The sequence below is a fragment of the Macrobrachium rosenbergii genome, chromosome 21, assembly GCF_040412425.1.
Source record: "Macrobrachium rosenbergii isolate ZJJX-2024 chromosome 21, ASM4041242v1, whole genome shotgun sequence".
Classification (NCBI taxonomy): Eukaryota; Metazoa; Arthropoda; class Malacostraca; order Decapoda; family Palaemonidae; genus Macrobrachium; species Macrobrachium rosenbergii.
In genome coordinates, this window is record NC_089761.1 from 5,708,208 (window position 1) to 5,730,707 (window position 22,500).

The window sequence follows — 22,500 nt, forward strand, 5'->3', positions numbered from 1 at the left end:
TTATGGCGTAGCCGGCAATTAAACAAAACCACTACCTACTTATAATGCAGAAAGAAAGAAGTAAGAGAAATCCTACAACTAGGAAAATCCTTAACCTCCTACCTAAATTTTCTCCCATATAAACTAAACCAACAGAAATACAGGAGGCACAGCAAAAAAAATACACTGGTCTGGAGGGTCAAAGACTTCAATACTCCAACCAAAAGACTGGACACATCACAAATAAAAATAATAATAATAATAATAATAATAATAATAATAATAATAATAATATTGGCTTAATAATAATAATAATAAAATCCTTAAAAATTAATAAAAATAACTAATAAATTCATAAAGGGCAAAATTTTTAAAGTTCAAAACAAAACCCCACAAATGGGACATATAAAAATATAAGTAAGGTGGTATATCAATAGTTAAACAAATAACTTAGAAAAAATATAAATAACCTTTGGTTTTAAACAAACAAAAACAATGTCTAAACAATAAAGTAAACAATAACATATACCTTAATCTACCAACAAAGCATAATAGTCTGGCAATGATAAATCTACTTGTCTACTAAACTCACTCATTAACTCTTGTATCCTGAAGGGGAAAAACAAACAAATTGCGGGTAAGTCAAACCGCTGAAAATAATCAATTATCAAAAATATTAAGGGTTATAAATTAACAAAAATTCTCAAATTATTATACAGAAGACCATACAAGACATCACAAAAATACCAGTTATTCACTCTTGACCTGGCGTAAGCCAGCATCCATAACATAAAAATAATGCCTGCTGGAAACGAGCTGAATACAGCTCCAAACCAAATACACAGTTACGCTCTGGGTACAACTCAAAGCCCTTGCAAGGTAAAAATAATGAATGCAAAGAACATCAGATGCCAGATGAAACTCGGTCCGTCGGGATGTTCAGTTGAACTCCTAAAACGCAATATTCTTTGGTTAGCTTCCTGGGTTCATCTGTATGGAAACTCCACTCTCCCGGGTTCGTCAGAGAAACGCAATGCACTACCCAGACAAAATTATATGGAGCCGTGATCAGAAAGGTGATAAGTCTCACCAAGACGAGTTCTCCCGTAGAGAAAGAAACCTCCAGAAGCACACGGAGGAGGCAAAGGGCGACGTCCAAAAAAAATCACAGGCAGGCAGCTGGAGGGTCAAGCATAAGCTGTAAACAGTCCCGAACTGTCCTTCAAAAACGGCCAAAGGCCAAAAGCCACGTCGTTCAACATCACTCCCCGGAAATAAAAAAAACAAGTGTTAAACACAGCACTGACACTTAAACACTTAGCGGGGAGGAAGAGTCGCAAAACACCACTGCACTAATTTACTGCACAAAATACTGCACTATTGGCTTAAACTAAACTTTACAAAAACAAAAGTTAACCTTAATACTAAATCCTTAAAATTAACTTAAAAACTAACTTTAAATTCATACAGAAAACTTGTTCTTACAGATCCAAAAACAAAGGAAGCAAAATTTTTAAAGTTCAAAACTTTTACGTTAAATTTTCTCCCTAACCTGATACCTTCCTCCCCGAAAAAAAAATTGTTCAAAAAATTTTTTATAAGTAAGGTGGTATATCAAACATACTAGAGAAAACCAGCATATAAATCAAATCTTAAAAATAACTTTCTAGAAAAAAATATAAATAACCTTTGGTTTTAAACAAATGACAAGAACACAGCAACAATGTCTAAACAATAAAGTTAAACAATAACATATACCTTAATCTACCAACAAAGCATGAACTACAAAAAAAAATTTTTTTTTGCAATGATAAATCTAAACTTGTCCTAAGCTAAACTCACTCATTCCAACTCTTGTACACACACTGAAAAAAAAAAAAACAAACATTAGGTTGCGGGTAAGTCAAACCTAAACAAGCTGAAAATAATTCAATTATCAAAAATATTAAGGGTTATAAATTAGTAAACAAAAATTCTCAAATTATTATACCATGAAGAGATATGAGTCCATACAAGAGACATGAGATTAGAAATACCAAATAAGCCAACTCATCATGAGGGGATAGTCCTCTAATGATACGAGCTCTGGGCTAGTCTCGTAACTTCCAGCATCCATAACATAAAAATAATGCATGCTGGAAAGGACAGCAGTAATACTCACAAAATACAAACCAAATACCTGAAACCAGTTACGAGCTCTGGGCTAGACTCGCAACCTCTAGTATTCATAGCATAAAAATAATGAATGCTAGGAAGAACATGTCCAACAAAAACCAGACTAATTCAAGCCCTTGAAAGAGCATCAGGGATCCTATTCTCGGAACCTTTCACATGTTGGATGTTCAGATTGAACTCTTGTAACTGAAGTGCCCAACGCAATATTCTTTGGTTAGCCCCCTTCATCCTCTCAATAAATACTAATGGGTTATGGTCCGTCCAAATCTGTATGGGAAAGGTAAAATTAGTCACATAAGGCTTAAAATGTACTAGAGATCGAACCAATGCGAGAGCTTCTTTTTCTATGGTAGAATACCTCTTTTCAGCAGGTAGGAGTTTTTTACTAAAATAAGATACAGGATGTACTTCCCCATCAGTACCCCGCTGAAACAATACACCACCTATACCTACATCACTAGCATCTACCGCTACAATAAAAGGTTCTTGAAAGTTTGGGGAGGACAAAATGGGATTCGACATCAGGACTGTTTTCAAGTTATTAAACGCTTCCTCACACTGGGAAGTCCACAAAAATTTACGACCTTTTTCTAATAATTGAGTCAGAGGTTGAGCAAGATCTGAAAAATTTTTTATAAACCTGCGGTAATATCCCGTCATACCCAAGACCCGCCTTGCCTCACGGACATTTCCAGGACTTTTCAAATTCATGATCGCTTCAAGATTTGCCTGTTTGGGAGCCACCTGCCCTAAACCGACCTCATGCCCCAGAAAAACAACCTTAGCTTTGCCAAACTCACACTTGGCTAAGTTTATAACCAAACCCGCGGCTCTCAACCTTTCAAAAACTTTCTTTAACCTAATTTCATGAGTTTTCCAATCATTACTATAGACCACAAGGTCGTCAATATAAATTTCAGTTCCCTCAAGACCACATATAACTCTATTCATTAACCTTTGGAAAGTACAAGCCGCATTTTCATTCCAAAAGGCATTACCTTGCACTCGTACAGACCAAAAGGTGTTACAAAGGCAGAGACTTCACGGGCTCTACCAGATAAAGGGACCTGCAATACCCTTTTAATAAATCTAACTTCGTGATAAATTGGGCAGACCCAATCTGATCGAGACAATCATCAATTCGAGGTAAGGGAAATGAGTCATTTTTTGTATGTGCATTCACCTTACGGTAGTCCATGCACATCCTGAAACTCCCATCAGGCTTCTTTACCAAGACAATTGGGGAGCTCCATGGACTTACCGAAGGTTGAATGAGGTCGTGATCGAGCATGTACTTAATTTCAGCCTCCACTATAGCTCTCTTAGTGGGATTTAACCTGTACGGACTCTGTTTGATGGGGGAAGCATTTCCCACGTCGACATCGTGGCTAAGAAAACGAGTTTGACCTGGGGAGTCCTGAAACAAGTCTGGAAATGAATGTATTAAATTAAGTACATCTGCCTTTTGATTATGATCCAAATGATTTAATCCCTCACGTAACACCTCTAGGTTTTGCATGTTGCCCATCAAAGCATCTGAGGGTACCTGACACATTAAGTCATCACAATCATCTGGAGGTAAAACAATATTATTAGTAACAACAGGTTCATAAACAATTGCAAGAGGATCCACACTTTTACAATGATAAGTCTTCAACCTATTTATATGAAAAATTCTACACTTGCACCGAGTACCTGGAGCTTCAATTTCATAATTGACCTCTGACAATTTTCTCAAAACCTTCCAAGGCCCCTTATATCTAGGCTCAGAAAATTATCAGGGTCTGTACTGAGAACCAACACCAATTCTCCTGGGTCAAACAGAGCGTGCTTTAACTTTCTTATCAAAAATATTTTCATTGCTGCCTGGGAAGAACTCAGATTTTCTTGGGCGAACTTCCAAGCATTACTCAACTTCGCCTGTAAATTATACATATAATCAACAATTTTCATTTTTTCCTTTATGTCTCCCACTCAGTATTTCACAAAGAATATTCAACGGTCCACGAATTTTATGTCCAAAACTAACTCAAACGGAGCAACACCTGTGGACACATTTGGATGATTACGAAGGGCAAAAGAGCGAAAGGGAGTGCCTTATCCCATTCATCCCCTTGCTCGTAACAATGCTTCTTTAAAATTGATTTAAGGGTCTGGTGAAACCTTTCCACCACCCCTTGACTTTCAGAATGATACGGTACACTATAGCCGATTCACTTAAGGTAGATTCTTGAGCCTATGGGACGTTTGTTTGGCGGCCTCTGATTGGCTGGTATTGGGAGGTATGCAGCTCGCTCACTGTTTCATTTTAATGTCTGTAGCTCAGAAAACTTGAAATATTTTTATATTTCTTCATTTATCTCACGTTTTACACAAGATAGGAAAGTTTTGGTCATACCATAGGATTCGGTATTAATTGTGCAACTAAACCGTGATTTCCTGAAATCAGTAAGATAAAACACAAAGGAATTACAACGAGTAAAAGTGAAGAGAGAAGCATTTCATTCTTTATACCTGTTTTTACATATCGTCGGATTTTGCATCATTCATGCGATCAAGATAAAATAAAACTTGTGTTTTCATACAATAAATTCACCCTGAATACGCTGGTGCTTTCAGATTTTAGATGCGTGTGATATGTGAAGAGAAAATGAAGAATATGTCGTATTATGTTGCATCCGTACTTGACTCAGTTTGAATAGTGCCGAGAGAGAGACGGTGGTCTGCAGACTGCGAAACACATTTGGACGTCGTTGGTCTTCTCAGCAAGAGCGTCCAGGTGCCGTTGACAGTTGCCAATTAGCGATATGAGAAGTTTGCAGTTTCAACAATATTTACCGCATTATTATGTCATTATACATTTTCTGTAAATAAATGCATAGAATTCCCATTATGACTGTCGAACACTCTCACTCCAATATCATATATGTCCGTATGATTGGACTATGGACATATCTGATAAGGAAAAATGAAAAATCAAATGGACGCATCTGTATAATTTTTCATTCTTTTTGTTTCAATAGGTAATGACATGACTATATGTATGATTTTCCATTAATTTTTTTTTAAATAATGGTAATGACGTAACAAAATATGTAAGATTTTCTTTTATTTTTGTTCATATAGATAGCCTAATGACACTGTCAATGTAAGCCTACTATATATGATTTTATTTTGTTCTATGACATAATACATCAGTAGCCTTTGCATTTCCATTCTTTTTGTTTAAATATATAAATCTATAAAAGTCTTCTGATTCGTCTCATTATCCTACATGCGCTATATAGTGATGCAGGGGTGTGGGAACATTTACGGGAATTACACTTACTCAGATATGTTCAGACACACGGACATATATGATATTGGAGTGAGAGTGTTCGACAGTCATAATGGGAATTCTATGCATGTATTTACAGTTAACATGATTTATCAATTGGTGAACATTAGTATTTCATTTTACTTCGTCTCATGTTTCTTGCAATCCAGTTATGTTAGATTTTTATCAAATAAATTATTTTGGGTAACGCTTGTTTCACTGTAGACCTAAGAGGGAGAGAGGGAAAGAGAGAATGTGTGTGCGTATGTACAAATATAAGTTACCAGCAGCCTTTTTGATGTGGTCACTATCAAGCAACCAATAGATGGGACTTCTCGACTTTGCAGAAAAAGGTAAGCAACGAAATTTCCTCTCGATTGTGTAACAGATATTTCTGGCTGGCAGCGGGAACTACTCTTGGGTGTAATAGTGTATAGGTATGCTCCAAAGAGAATTATCTTATGAGGATATTAAGATTGTTAGGAATTAGGGTGTGCTTTTTTGGTTGGTATACATACCTCTTTGCTGACTGGAAAAGTTTTTTACAGGGAGACAAGTGCACACTGTTTATCAAGTTAGTTGCATTGGGAACTTAGTGTCATGAGTGTCGAGTGTTAGTGAGTGCCACTGAAAAATCGTGAGTTGTGTTACCTTTCAGGTCTGCCATTGTAGTGAGAAGGGGTTACATGAGCTACTATGGTTTTTTTTCTTGTTAGTTACTTGTAATGGGGGCTAGTTAAGGGTGGAGTTCTGTTGCTTTGTAGTTATGTCAGGAATGAGCAAATGAACAAGTGATGATTTTTGTGATGTCTTTGAGTGGAATGCTGTTTCCTGTTCTCTCCACGAGCCCATTTTCTATGTGGGTGGACTGAAGTATTTTGAATGTTCAAGAAAGTTTCTGGTTATAGATTGCGACAGCATTGAGAAGTTATTTTTTTTTTATTGTTCGCATCTGCGGTTAGGGTTACTTCATTTTTCGCATTTGGCATTTAGCATTTGATTAAATGGTTCGCAATTGCATTAGTGTTGGGGTTTGCTGAATTTTTTATTTTTATTTTTATTTTTCTCCTTTCTCTTTCTACTTTTCGGAGTTATATGAAGATGAGAGCATTGCGAGTACTTGGATCTTGGAAGATTATCCGATGGTTGATGACGATGGAGTAAACATATCTTATCCGAAGGTAATTTAAGGTGATAATGTTGCACAAATTTACATCCATAAATGCTGGAGTTCGGCCTTTTCCTGGGCTGGTTGCTGGCATTCTTCCAGTTCCCCTCGAAATTTTCATAGAGGGGGTGTTACATTTTTTAGTCTCCCAGAAAATAATGGATGGGGTATAAGCTTTCACTGTAGTAAAAGGCTTCCTTAGTTTAGATAAAGGGGCTATAGGACACTGTTGCTGGAATCATCACTTTTTGAAGTGTAGGATCTGGGACAATCCTAAGGATTTTTTTGAGAGAGTCATATGGAACAGCTGGAGCTGGCAATGCAGTTCGATATCTCAGGTCTCTTTTCAAGGTCCATAAAGGCTATGATTTGTTGGTCACATTTAGTGCCAGATGTTTTGAGGCTACAAGGGATTTTTGAAGAATTGAGAAACTCTGGTTGGGTAATTGTAGTCTCATTTACAATAGAGAATCTTGAGAAACTATTGCAATATGCGTGGATCCTGAATGATGTCCCCGATGCTATCGTAAATAGTTTTGACAAGGAAATAGAAAGTGTCGCATGAAAATTTACTGTTCTCTCAAATTCATAAGCACATGTCGAAATGCCCTACAGTAGATAGCTCCGTTTTGGGTGGGATGCCAAAATCTTCCGGGGCTATTCCGAAGCATCATACACAGAGTAATTCTGATTCCACAATTATGCGGTTATGTGCCAAGACAGAGGATGATAAGTCTTCTGCGAGCTCAGGATCTCAGGGGCATTGTTATAATTGTAATAGGCAAAGCCATACTAAGAAGTTTTGTAGGGTAAAATATTGTGGCACTTGCAAGTCTGCATATCACAGTTGGCGGTTTTGCCCGCTTCTTAAACAGAATAAGTCTAGAAGCATGCCTCAGAGCACTGGTCTGGCAGGTAGGAGAACTCCTTGAGGGTTTTTTTTTGGAAGTTTTTAGGGGCTGACAAAATTTTTGGAGGACCGAGCAGCAGAAAGGGAAGAGATAAAATGGGTTGCTTCTTGTGATACAGGACTTCTGGGTGAACCCTCAGAGCCAAAGCCAGTGGTAAAAGGGTCTGTGTATGGTGTTTGATGTGAATATCTTTATTGACACAGGCGCCTCTATTAATTTGATGAATTATGAGTTGTTCCAATCAATGTTTTCCAATTGTTCTTTGAGGCCTGCTAAAGAGACAGTATGTGATGTGCAAGCAAACAGGCTATGGGTTGTGGGCTACATAAATGAGTGCTTAACTCTCACGGGTAGAACTTTTACAGAACCGTTTTTGTTATACGAGGGGCTGCTTTAGGGAATACATCATTACTGGATCATCCAGCACGTTGGCGACACAAAATCTCGGTTTCATATAGGGGCATATGGTATAACTGTTGGAGTAAGTTGTGTTTTTGTACCTTACGAGGGAATGGATATAAGTAGAGTGGATGATGATAATGGATCGGGTGTACATGAGAATTTGCGGGTAGATTCTGAACACACATCGGTGGGTAGAAAGTATTATAAGGGGGTTTTGTCAGATGAGGTGGTTATAGGTCCTGGTATGGTTTCTATGGTGAAAGTTAGAGTGAAGGTATGCATAAGCCCAGACAGGTGTGCGTGGATAAGCGTAGCAAAAAGCTGAAGGGGGCAGCGTGTACGGTTTCCATAAGCAATGTATCGAGTTCCGAGGATACTTGGATGGAGTTGCTAAACTGTAATGATTCAGTTCGGAACTATCAGAAGGGCACTTATGTGGTCAATTTTGTTGACTGGGTTGATGAAGATATTTCAGTTGCTATTGTCGGGGACATGTGCGAATTTTCATAAGCAGATTTACAGGCTAGGAGGAAGGTTTTTGGGGATCATTTAGCCAATGCTGATTTTAGAATATATAGTGAGGGTGTGGAATATGTTCTGGTTGAGTTTGCGGACATAGTCGCACTTAAAGGGGATAAGTTAGGGTTAACAAATGTGTTAGAACTCAAAGTTCATTTAGAGGATAAGTTTAAGCCTGTTGTTGTCCCTTCATATAGGATTCATTTTAAGATTAGAGAACAGGTAGAGCAAGAGGTTGATAAGTGGGAGGAGGAAGGCATTGTTAGGCCCAGTTCCTCGCCTTTTAATTTTCCATTGTTAGCAGTGCCTAAGAAGGATGGCTCAGTCCAGGTCTGTGTGGACTTTAGGAAGTTGAACAAGAAAACCATTCCTGACTGTTACCCTGTGGTGTGTTTTCCAGATTTATTTGTTGAGATTGGGGGCAAGTATATTTGTTCTTCAATTAATCTGATGCAAGGGTACTCGCAAGTAGTGCTTAGTGAGGAGAGTCGTAAATATACAGTGTTTTCTGTGGCGAAAGGACAATATGAGTTCACGCGGATGCTGTTTGGTTTATCAGGTAGTCCTGTGATATTTACTAGGCTTGTAAATACAGTTTTGCTTGGCTTGCTAGGGAAATCCATATATGTATATATGGATGACACCCTGGTTGCCAATGATTCTGTAGAGGAACAATTAGAGGTTGTTAGGGAATTTTTAGGAGGCTTAGGTTAACGGGTTTTGAAGGTCAAATTAGCTAAGTGTAATTTTCTGAAAAAGCAGATAGTATATTTGGGTCATGTCATTTTTAAGAGGGTGTTAGAGTGAATGAGGATAAAGTTAGGGCAATTGTAGATTTTCCTACTCCAAAGGATAAGAAACAGATTCGGTTTTTCTTGGGCATGGCTGGATTTTTTCGTAGGTTTGTGAAAGGTTTTTCTACTTTAACATCTCCTTTGACAGATGTCCTGAGGGATGATGTGCAATTTGTATGGGGTGATGGACAGCAATCAGCCTTTCGGAATATTAAGGATGTTTTAGTTAATCCCCCAGTGTTGAAGTTTCCTGATTTTGAACGTCCTTTCACTTTGGTGACAGATGCCAGTCTTGAAGGATAGGGGCCTGCCTTATGCAGAAGTTCGATGGAAGACTCCATCCGATTGCATTTTACAGTAGGAAGTTTAAGACATGGGGTAGTAATGAACTGCTATGGTTGGTAGTGGACAAGGAGGCCTTTGCCATAGTGTCTAGGTTCATATAAGATGTTATTGATGGGCAATCAAGTACACATTCTTACAAATCGCAAGCCATTGTTGGGTCTTTTCAATAAGACGGATCTTTCCCCTAAAAGAGCTACTGTAGGTGATATTTGACAACCAGTGATTTTGATGCCAAGCTTAGGTATATAGATGGTAGACATAATGTAGCGGACACCCTTAGTAGAAGTTTTTCTGATTCTGATGGTTCCCATGTATGTTGTGTATCTGGAGATTGCATAGACTGGGATATTAGTTTAGTAGAATCTAAACAGGATGAAGATGAGGTTTTGGCAGAGGCAAAAGCGTTTCTTAGAGGGGAATTAGTTAGGAACAGTTGTAAGTTGCCTGTTGCTGGTCTTGAATTAAAGGGTAATTTGTTAGTTAGGAAGATTAAATACAGACTGAGAAATAGTGAGAATAAGGGTGATACAATGCAAATAGTTGTCCCTAGGAGTTTAGTACCTACGGTTCTATATATTGTTCATTGTAAGTCTGGCAGTCCACATTTGGGTATTAAGAAGATGTATCAGAATATATGGGAACAATTCTTTTGGAAGAATATGCTTGCATCATTGGAAGATTTTGTGAGAGCTTATTCAGTTTGTAATGCGTGTAAGCCATCGAGGGTTGTTTCTTGTAAATTGGTTTCATTTCCAATTCCCAGGAGACCATTTTCTAGGGTCCATATGGATCTATTGTCCAATTTCTGTGAATCTAGTTATAGCCACAGACACCTGTTGGTGGCTGTGAACGAATTAACTAGGTTTGTAGAGATTTTTCCTTTGAAGTATAAAACAGCGAAGGAGGTGGCAGTCGCATTCTTTAATGGATATATTTGTCGTTATGGGGTTCCTGAGGTACTGATTACAGATAATGGGAGAGAATTTGTGAACGAGACATTAGAGTGTCTTGCAGATTTAACGGACATTCGGGAAGTCACTGTTATTCCCTATAGACCAGAAGCTAATGTGCTACATGAACGGGCAAATAGGAAGGTAATTGAGGCTCTCAGAATTAATGTAGGGGGCAATGATGCAAATTGGAATCGATAAATTCTACAGGTTCAGCATAGCATTAATTGTATGGTTAGTGATACCATTGGAATGTCTCCCAGCGAAGCACTATTTGGCTACTTAGTGTGGGGTGCGTTCAATTTATTACCTATTCCATCGGGTGGCAATACAGTGAAATCACTGGTCTCTACTGCTAAGAATCTTGAATTGAAAACTCAGGATATGGTTGACAGGAGCAATTCAAAGCCAGACAGTTGAAGTTGCTGTGAGGGATAGGGTTTTTTGTGAAAATAAATGTTAGGAATCAGTTGAATTATAAACTAGGTCCTAAATTTGAGGGTCCTTTTCGGGTTATAGAAGTAAAGAAGTGGAATAGATTTGTTGTTCTGGATGAAAATACGGGAGTGTCTTTGTTGACACATATTTCTAAAATTAAAAAGACAGGTTAATGGAAATCTTGTGGGTTAGTTCCTACAATGTACTATTGTTTCTGATCATTTTTTCTCTTGTTTTTTTTATGGATTTTAAAAAGTGTGTGACTTGTGGTTTTTTCTTAACTGGGGAGGACGTCTGTCTGAAGAGTTATACAAATCTTTAATAGCCCGAATTCAGTTTTCTTTGCTGTTGCTGTTTTTTCTTTTCTGCAATAAGTGCAGCAGTTCAGAATAGTTATTTTTTTTTTATTACAATGATGTTGAGAAAAAACTTATTCAAATTAGGTGCAAAATACCGTAGTGTTTTATAGATATATGGGCTTCTCTTCTTTGTTAGTTTGTTTTTTTTTTCCTTGTTTCGGGATTTGGTAACTTATACGTAATGGCACGGGCTAATTTTGTAGTGAGGTTAGGGCCAGGTGTTATTATAGAAGAAGGCTATGGTGGGGTTGTCATCTGACTTGGTAACTTTGATTATAGAGTTTGAGGATATAGGTTCGGCAAGGGATGAGCTTGAAGCATCCCAGCATAAAATTTAGTTGCTTAGGAATTTATTGGGTGGGATGAATACAGGACAAAATCTGTCTGACCCGTTGCGGGGTTGGTTAACCGAACTTAATGCTACAGCTGTTAGGGTCCAGGATAAGATTAAAAAGACTTTAACATGGCTTCCAAATTTAGGTTCTTTGACTTCTCAGGTCTCTTCTGGAGGGAGTAAGAGGGCTGCGCCATTGTTCATTGGAGCCGATGTGGTCATAGGAATGCTTGCTAGTATGTCAATTGCTAATCTAGTGAAAAAATTGAACAGGTATCGGCAAAATTAGCTAGCTAAGGTAAAACTTTGATGACTTTATGAGACAGTAATGAGAAATTATGAGAGGGTTTTGAGACATTAAGGGCATCATTAAATGGGTGATTGGTCACAGTTGATAAGATGGGGGGAGACTTAGATGTTACAATTGTTTTGTCTTGTCAAACTAGCTTGCTGAATATTGAGAAAGAAGTGGAATCCATATTATTGGAAATTCAAATACGGGTCAAGGCAGTGGTTGCCACTTCTACAGGGCGAATTTTTGGTGATATTTTACCTCTCCGGTCTTTAGAATTGACTTTGATGAATGCAGCATATCTGTATGGTTCACAGGTAACTTTTACTGGGGAGAATTTGTATCGATATTATAGCATTTTAAAAGTGAAAGTGTCTGATAGGGGCTTGCTCATGGAAATTCCAGTTAGTAACTTGAAATCGTTTCATAGTTATATCATACGACCTTTCCTAGTGGTTTTAATGGTTCAGTAATAGTGTGGGATAGTGAGGAGACTATGTACCTTTTGGGGGACCAGTTTCAATTCTCGGATGCTAACTATAAGTCAAGGTGTGTTTTAGTTCATGATAGATATATTTGTGACTGTAGTATCTTTACACTCATAAACATTGGCTGGTTAGGGTGTGAGATGTTAGTACATAACCAGGGTCCTTCTGACTGTGACTTTCGAATGTTCCAACATGAGTACAAGGCGACCTCTACGAAGGCTCTCAACACGGTGTTCTGCAATAGCTGCGAGATCTCCATCCAGTGCCATAATTCATCAGATATGTTTCTTCTGAGAGGATCCCGCCTCGATGCAGCGTGTAGACTGGTCATGCCAAAGTTTCGTGTCCTGGGCAAGAGTGTCTTCAACTCTACTACTCATATCTTCATGAAGCATCTTCATGGGGAACATCAAGTTGTTCTGGTGCTACCTTTAAGGGGAGTGATTGCCACAATTCCACCACTGCCTCCAACACCGGAAGATGAACCTTTCCCCTCATTGCTAATTTATCGGTGATCGGGGCATTTGTCGACATACTCTTCGCAAAGTGAAGTATTTCGCATGTAAGAAAACATTGTGTGAGTAAACCCTCACCTGAATATCAGCATACCAGGGATGTGGCTGTCCATTTAGTGCACGAATCTGGCAGTTAATTATTGCTATTTCCCTAGTGTTTAGGGCAGCACTTCTTTGGGTGGCCAAGCATCTGGAAAGCTCATAGGTCACAATTATTTTATGAATTACAATACACAGTATATTTTTTTATTATTAAGTGTGGCTAAAGGCACTGGGAAGAACCTTAAGAGAATGTTTAGCTGTTGTCTATTTTCAAAGTGCAAATTTGGGTCAAATACATCAGGATTTTCAAACTCAGAAATCCCCCGCCTGTCACAACAAGACTTTGCCAGTTCGTAACTTCAAAATGTACACTTCCACTAACGAGGCTATAAGAAAATCTTTCTTGGGTGGAGTCCCAGGGTGTGAAGGGATTAGTTATCAAACAACTTGTCATTCGAAGATAAACACTGAATATTAATAAAGGTCTTTGGTGAAGACTCTGTGGTTCGAGACCTGTCGATTAAGAACTGTGAACACTGCCGTTTGGAGGCAGGAAACATCTTAGATTTCCCAAACTATAGATTGTTCTTTTCATTTAACAAATATCTCACTTGAATTTGACCATTTAATGTTGTGTGCACTTTATTAGTAACATGGGAGTAATTTTCATATCTTTATTTTTATGAATTTGTTTAACAAGGGTTTTATTTGAATTCTTACACGTTTCAATGAGAAAGAGGTTAAATATGTGCTCACTGGGAATGTACTGGACTTTGAATTATTTTGAATATAACATCAAGGTTTTAAAGACACAATTAGTTTTATCAATTGAGAACAAGGATTCATTTTATTTCATCTCTTGTTTCTTGCAATCCAGTTATGTCTAGATTTTTATCAAATAAAGTCATTTGGGTAACAAATGTTTAAGAGTTAATAAGAGTGGAAAGAGAGGGAGAGAGAGAGAGAGAGAGAGAAAGTGAGGGGAAGGAAAAAGAAACCGAGAGGACAGAAAGAGAAGAGAAGTTATTAGTGCCTGACTGACTCTCAGAATAATAGTCTTTGATTAATCAACTACCAGTTACAGTCTCTTGAAACCATTATTTCAAAGTCTCAACCAGTTAAGAAACTATAGGTGGAACAGTAAGAATAAATATATATAAAATAAAAGAAGAAATATATATTGAAACAGGAACAATTTTGCAATTTCATTTCCCCTAACCATAAGTCCTTTGGACTTTAGTTAAATACAGCCAGACATCTCTTGTTCCTACTTAAAACCCACCATTTTCCCCCACCACAAGTGCCTTAATTTTCTATAATTTTTCTATAATCTTGTGTTATATTTGATTGAAAAACAGATTTACTAAGAATGACGCTGGGAAGCAACCAATGTAATGAAGCATTAAAAAGACTACCTACCCTAGGATGGGATTAAACAACTCTTCTTTGTTCGCAGGCTGCTAATTTACAATGATTTCAACAGTTAAAAAGGAAAGGGGATCGTTGGTCTAGTTGATGAAGTACTTTCAATCTGGTTTTAAACAATTGAATATTTTCATTTCTAAACAAATCTGATCTTATTAAACTGTAACACCCAAAGTAAAGCAACATTAATCATTAATCCGTCAGAAAATATATCATGCCAAACAAACATATAAGACGATATCAACAAAGAATACCAAAGGAATTCTGTGAAAGAGAGAGATGTCCTTTTCTTATCGCACTACCTGAGCTTGATTCTAACAGGTGCATTTTTTTTGTGTGTTCATTTTTCGTCTGGTATTTTGCTCTCAGTATAATGTTAATAACATCATGAAGTCAGAAGACATATCATCATATGAACTCAACCCCTGGAAAATCGAAATTTAGCTTAACAAAATTAACTGCCAGAGTGCAAGACAAAATGAATAAGACTGACAGTAAAAAATGCTATATATAAAAAATAAAAAACCTCAAAGGAAACAAAACAAAATGAGGAGTTTTTAAAACTTTGAGTTAAACGAAACAAAGAAAAGACAAGAACAACGATTGATATTCATTTGAAAACAAAAATTATTAGAATTAAACATTCTTGGCAAAACCAAATATTTTTAGCCTTTTTTCTCATTGGTTTTTATAATTGAAATAACTTAAAATCTTTTTACTAAATAATTTTTATCACTGATAATTCATTTGCTCAAATAAAAGCGCATTCCGTCATTTGCCTGAATAATTGAGTTATCTTATGCATCGTTATCACAAAGGGTTTTATTTTAAGCATTTAATTTTTATAAAACAATATTAACTCTGTTACAAATGTTATACAACTTTGACTTTAAAAAAATCAAACTTTTTTTTTAGGTTCGCAGTTTTCAAGGTGTATCCGTAGAATACATCGCATGCTTTTTTCCCAATATAATGCAGCTTTATTTTTTTGACTGTGATAATTTATTTGTTCATACATATCAGCAATGTTGCAAATAAATCAAAGATGATCTTGTTTTTTACCGTCGTACCAATCGGTATAACTATATTTTGTCTGAGGTGAAATTTTAATGATTGATTAACTTGTCCGGTCCATTAAGATTGATAGAAGTGTCTTATGATACTTTTGTGAAAATATTATTTTTTAGTGATTTCCCAAGAAGAACTGATTTGAGTTTAATTTTTTGAGAGCCAATTTATTCACAAGACTTTGGAATCTTTCAGTCTGGACTATTCTCTGATGAAAAGCGCTTAAAAAGTGTTTATGTCATTAATGAATAAATGCTTCATTCATTTAGAATCTGCCCAACGTTTTTATTCTCCTACATTCGACACACATGAATTAAAATGAATAGCTCTAACCATGAACCGAACAACAAAACACAAAACGACAACCCAGAAGAGGAGGAGAACAAGGTCAAAAGAGGAGGAAGAACTATTTTCTTTCATAAATGAACCAATTTTTGAGTATGTAGAAGGAGAAGAGAGAGAACTTTGGTGCCTGTAACTAATTAAACTGGTATCCATGTAAATGTCATATTCACCGATTTAATATGAAATAACAAAAGGATAGATTTCCATTTACTCAAAGTTGAAAAAGTTTGAAGTCGCTATCTTGATATGGACAAAAGGGCAAAGACTTAGAACTATTTTCCGAAACATGACTTAAGAACTGAACATTAAATCTCATAAAGTATATGAATCTAGTTTTAAGAGGGCATTGTTAAATATGTTGACGACACGTTCTCCTATTTCGTCATGAATGTCATGCAAAGTCCTTTCTGATTCGTCAACAACATCCAAACATACGGTTCACTCAGAAGGAGGTAAATAACAAACTTCCTTTGAAGATCTTACTATTTCAGAGGTGATTCAAACAAACAATGGTGTGTATAGAAAAATACATTTACTGGTTTGGGAATGAATTTTTATAGTTCGTGTTTCTTTAATTTTAAACTGAACTCTCATTTTAACCCTCCTCCATAGGGCTTATACCACTCGTCAAACTGGGTGACACGATGAGATATCCTTTTTAGTGAAATATTTCAAAGACAATTGTTTTCAAGACTTTTTTTCAGATCCCTAAATAAACTGCTACCCCAGAAAATGACTTTAGTCAACACAGGAATCGACTGTGCCGAAACTGATGATGGAATGCAGATAGTTTCAAAATTTTTAGTGTAATATGATGTCGTTATACTTTTAGGAGAAAATGGACATTATGCAGTTTTCAAGGGATTTAAATCTGAAAATCATCCACAAAAAGCCCTTAACTATAGGGTCTCTGTTCAGAGTCAAAGACCGGCTCAGTCCTCTGCTTTCGTCCAGCGTTGTTTATAAGATCTTGCATTGTGATCACGGGATATATGTGGGATGTACGAGGAGGCTGTTGAAGGTCCGCATAGATTCAAGAGGCATAATCATAGAACAGGTGTCAAGATCTAATCCAAATCAAATATACAAATCATTCAAATGAAAACAATGATAAATTTTCCATCTTACGTCAAGTGCAGAACAACAACGACTTAACCATCCTCCATAATTATCAAGAAGACTGTACCGTCGTTAAATACCAATCGTCCTCAGTGAAATTGTTTAACAGTTTGGGCAACTGGTTTTCCTCATCTGTTCTTATTTATATATGTTATAGACCAGTATTTCTTTCATATGTTGTTTTAAGATTTTTGTGAAACCTTTTACTTACATTCTTGTCTTGGAATGAGGAAGTCCTGTTTTAAATATAATTACTGTCATAAAGAGTGTATCAGATGTTAATTTTTATTGATGTTCGTTTGACCCATATTATACTTTATAATCACAGAAATGTTCAGACTTGGAATATCAAAATAATAGGACAAATAAATTTTCCTTTTAAACTAGGAAGAATTTCCTAAAGGTGAAGGTTCTATTGGTAAGATATATACAGTCAGGGTTTGCATATTTGCTAATTGGTTATCCAACTATGGCTAGAGAAGGGATCAGCATTAATGCACCTAGAGAGCAATTATATATATTAAAGGGGGTCATGAAATTTCTAGAATACCTCTATATAATTAACAGGAAAAACCCCAACTCGAGATGCACTCTTCATTGATAAGTATTATAAAGAAATACATATACAGAGGAAGATATTCAGAATACAGCAGGAGCTCTCAACAGATAAATACTCACTTCGAATCCAGCCAAGAAAATTTACTTGAAATTTTCAAAGGAATATAAACTTAAACCTGGAGAGAGCATCAATAACAAATTAATGCAATAAATCCAATTTTTGAAGTAAAAATATTTCTCAAAACACTTACTGAAGACAAGTGCAAGTAAAAGGAGTTCATCACTCTTCTAATCTACATGAAGAAGGCAGGAGTAAAATAGCTTTAAACAATATAAATAACAGAGGAGGAAAGGTTAGGCTAACACAGGACACAGAATTAGGTTTAAATAAGTATATACCATTCCCATTCAATTGTAGAGAAGGAAATATAGCACCAATCAACAAATATATAAATTCATAGGACATAAATATGAGAAGAGCTAAGATAGGGTCTCATTGAAAGATATTATGTGTTGTGTGTGTGTGTGAAACTGTGTGTTTGCTAAGTGAATACCAAGATATATATATCGCTCTGGATATATACACTGGGTAATACAGGTATAAATAATATATAGAATATCACATTCCATCAAACACATTACAGCCAATCTCAAGATTCAAAAATAGAGTAGCCCATTCCAGCCAGATCATTGAAACTCTCATAACATTAATGGATTACGACTGAGTACTAAAACCAACAAAATCCCTTAAGAAAAAACTTTCCCATTTATTGCTTGTTCCAAAAAGGAAAAAAAGTCTATCAGAATATGTGTTGGTTCAAAAATTAAAACAAGAAATATTCTCCTTAGTCCAATGCCATCTATCACTCTTATCAAAAACTCTAAAATGTTTCCTGGTCTTAATTCACTTTAGCAAAACTATTGGAACAAAAAGTATGTTTATCACTTTGCCTTTATGCACACAAATCAATCCTATTCAATATGATCAATAAATGAAACACTGTTTTTCTAAAAACATTAAATACAAAAACCTTTATTTTCAAATTAATTTATAAGATTTTACAATTTATTAGAATTCAGGATCTGAAAAATTTATTATTACTTGATTTGATAATACAACACTTAATTAATTCTTGAATTAAATTACAACAAAACTAACTCACAAAAAGTTTAAAGAGAATTTAAATTAAATCAAATTGAAATTTAAACTATCAAGAATTACTCAAGATTTGAAAAATAAATACTTGGAACAAATGAAATATTAAAAAAATATGCAATGTTAAATTACATATGATTAAGTTAAATTAAAAGTATTTTAAACCTCAATGTAAAAGGATGTTAAGTCATTTTTGGGAAATTAGAAAATATAAAGAGAAATGTAAAAAAGAAAAACACACAAATCCGCTACACATAAGATTTATTAAAGGAATGATTTCATTCATTTCAAAATTTCTAACATCAACCAAGCATTAACCCTTTGATTACGGCCGAGATGAGACCTCACACTTACCACAATCCGGAGGGTTTTCAGACGGTAGTCACCCGTAGCATGCTACCAGACGCACGAAATCGTAAACAATCATTGTAATAGCGTTTGTATTTGTTGTTTTGCTGCAAATTAACCTGTTTTATTTATATGATAATATTGTGATAGTAGCGATCCGTGATATAGATATTATGCAATTAATGTAACAACACAAATAAATAAACATAGGATAAGTACTATATATCGGGGTTTAGTGTTGCCAGAGGTATAAGCACTGCACTGATTGAGGATGACAGTCTTCTTTTTTTTTTTCATCATTTTCTCTAATTCTGTTTGAATCCGTAAAGGACAGCTACATCACAGTTGTGTATTATAGTTAAAAATTATTTGTATATTCGTCAGAAAACTAATCATAAAGAATGTTCATCATTTTTATGGTTCCGCTTACTATTCCACTAGCTGGGCAAAAAAAAAAAAAAATGAGAGAGAGAGAGAGAGAGAGAGAGAGAGAGAGAATAAAAATTTTTACCTATGATTTATTCCTTCTAATTGTACATCAATAACATTGGAGAGTAAGTAGACACAATCACAATATTGGTTGCAATATTAACCACATTTCTGGGTAATATTTTTATCAATGATCAAGCACCCAGCTGACAAGGGATACGCAATCTAGAAATTCAGATGAATTCTGCAGTGTTTGAAAAATGGTTTAAAACCCAGCTTCTTCCCAATATAGGGCCATCTGCCATCATAGTGTTGGATAACGCTTCTTATCATTCAGTTCGAATTAATAAACCTCCGACAATGTCTGCCAAAAGGATGAAGTTAAAGACTGGCTAATAAAAATTAGTAAAGTTGCAAAGACATTCATGTAAAGAAAATGATTACGTGATTGACAGACTGGCAAGAGATCATGGACATAGTGGTTAGGCTGCCTACATATCACTGCCAGTATAATGCAACAGAACTGATATGGGCGCAGGTGAAATCATACGTGGCAAAGAAGAATCATTTTAAAAAATCAGACCTGCTTCCTTTGGTCAAAGAAGCAATTGAATCCATATCTTCTGACAACTGGGCTAATGATGTGAGACATGCCGAAGATATAAAAAGAGATGACGCTTCAAGAGATGTTTGCATTGATAAATATATAGATTCTTTTGTTATCGATGTAGCATCCTCTGACGAGGATTCTTCATAAGTAATGTCTCCTCATACTTCGATTGTAAATAAATTTATTGCTTTCCCTTGTTGTGTGATATCCTGTTGAACACTGAAATTAAATAAATTGAAATATAGATCTGTTTTTCGACAGAAAGTGGCAGAAATATCTTTAAAAATCTACATATAACAGAAATGCCACAGCAGTGATGAGTATCATATGACAGTGCTTTAAAAGCACAGGTAAATCTAATACTGTATAAATGTGTAATATATATATATATATATATATATATATATATATATATATATATATATATATATATATATATATATATTATATATATATATATATATATATATAATTGATATAGTTTTGAGCTTTTGAATTGCTTTCTTTCGTGCATGCCGTAATCCGTCTTTACCTCCTTGCTGTATCAAGGTTGAATTTTCACTATACAGCTATAAAATAGCTCATAATAAACATTCTTTAAATATTGTTACACCCTATATATATATATATATATATATATATATATATATATATATATATATATATATATATATATATATATATATATATATATATATATGTAACAATATTTAAAGAATATTTATTATGAGCTATTTTATAGCTGCACAGTGAAAATTCAACCTTGATACAGCAAGGAGGTAAAGACGGATCAGGCATACACGAAAGAAAACAATTCAAAAGCTCAAAACTATATCACAATTATATGACTTCGATAACAGCAAAGGAACAGTAATAAAAACTATAGTAGATGACGTAACTCAAGAACATTGCTCAGTACAGCATCCAAATAAACAAAACTGAAAATGAAAGCACATCTAGGTTTCCAAATTTCTTGCATCTATCATTTTCATATATTGAATTTTTTTTTTTTTATCTAAAATTTAAGTGGGACAACAAAACTTCATTCAGAACTTTCTATTATAGTACACGTGCTTGATAACAGGCGCAAACAATGAGAGCTTGAAGTCAGAAGGTTAATGGTCAGTTTAAGAGGGGCAAAGTCTCTTCCTAAAACGGTCGTACTATAGTAACCCCACCCCCCGCCTTTCTTGTTTACTTGCTAACCTTGTTTACTCTTATTCAGTTTTCATCCTCTGGACTTTACTACTGAAGGTAATCTATTTCTTGTTTTGTCATTGTCATTTTCAATCTTTAAAGCATTTTAATTTTGTAAGCTCTGTTGTCAGTTTTAATTAGTGTTTTTGTATCTTTTTAGCCAGAAAAGATGGGATATGGGTGATCCTGAAGCGCACCTATTAATAAATATATCAATGATGAGCTGACTGTTCTTCCTATCCGTACTCCCTACTATATATATGCATATATGTATATATGTATATATATATATATATATATATATATATATATATATATATATATATATATATATATATATATATATATATATATATATATATATATATATATATATATATATATATATATATATATATATATATATATATATATATATATATATATATATATATCTTTCTATCTATGCATCTATCTCTGTGTCTAACTATCTGTTAATACACACACTAACACACACATATATGTATACATACGTATATATTAACTTTATCACATACACAATTGTTCTGTGCATTAACTAAATTACTAAAAGGACCTCATTCAAACTGGATGGTATCTATAGATACCATGCAGTTTGAATGAGGTCCTTTTAGTAATATATATATATATATATATATATATATATATATATATATATATATATATATATATATATATATATATATATATATATATATATATATATATATATATATATATCATATCTGAAGGAAGCAGTAGGGAAAGGCATCCTCATCATCTACAGTTTATTTTCAATGCCGACGTTTCATGACGAATTCCAAGTCGCATTTTCAAGGCTATAAAATATAATATAATTTGCGAACATCAATAACAAATTAATGCAATGGCAACAGCTCTTTATGTAGTAAAAATATTTAAAACAAAACACCTCATTCCAAGACAAGTCAATAATGAGTAAAAGGAGTTCACTAAAATCTTAAAACAACCTACCTATATGAAAGAAAGAACAAGACTAACATAAATAAGTACAAACAGAGTGAGGAAAACCAGTTGCCCAAACTAGGCTATAAACAATTTCACTGAGGACGATTGAGTATTTAACGACGGCACAGTCTTCCTGATAATTATGGATTCTAGGATGGTTAAGTCGTTGTTGTTCTGCACTCGGCCTAGGATGGAAAAATCCTTGCTGTCAATATAAGTTTTATATAATTTTGA